We start from the raw sequence: 613 nt of genomic DNA, 5'->3' as shown, positions 1-613 counted from the left end.
ATAAGATTTCACACACATTTGAACTTTTTTTTTAAACCATTACAATTGCAATACTGGTTAATCATGTAGCCGAGCTATAGTTCCCTCTGCTGGCCTTAGTTTCCTTGTATAAATACCAGGCACATTCTGATCATCACCAGCACATATTACGCACCTACATGTTCAGTTTGACGTTGATACTACATCAGAATATTTTATGGTATGTATGGCTGGTATACATGGCTGTTAATCATGTAAACATTTTATCTTTCTTATGTAGCACCAGGGGGCAACGGCCTTGCCGCAGTGGATACACCGGTTCCCGTGAGATCACCGAAGTTAAGCGCTGTCGGGCGTGTTCGGCACTTGGATGGGTGACCAACCAGGCCGCCATGCGCTGTTGCAATTTTTCGGGGTGCACTCAGCCTCGTGATGCCAATTGAGGAGCTACTCGACCGAATAGTAGCGGCTCAGGTCCAGAATACCATCATAACGACCGGGAGAGCAGTGTGCTGACCCCACGCCCCTCCTATCCGCATCCTCCTTGAGGATGACACGGCGGTCGGATGGTTCCGGTAGGTCACTTGTGGCCTGAAGACGGAGTGTTTTTTATGTAGCACCATGACTTTTAGCG

The 613-nt window shown here is 48.0% G+C and overlaps 1 pseudogene; it reads left to right on the top strand.

Moving 5' to 3' along the window:
* The first annotated feature begins 267 nt into the window (after positions 1–267).
* Positions 268–385, top strand: LOC124556951 (annotated as a pseudogene).
* Positions 386–613: the final 228 nt, after the last annotated feature.

This window comes from Schistocerca americana, chromosome X (genome assembly GCF_021461395.2).
Source record: "Schistocerca americana isolate TAMUIC-IGC-003095 chromosome X, iqSchAmer2.1, whole genome shotgun sequence".
Taxonomy (NCBI): Eukaryota; Metazoa; Arthropoda; class Insecta; order Orthoptera; family Acrididae; genus Schistocerca; species Schistocerca americana.
This window is presented reverse-complemented; position numbering and strand designations above follow the sequence as displayed.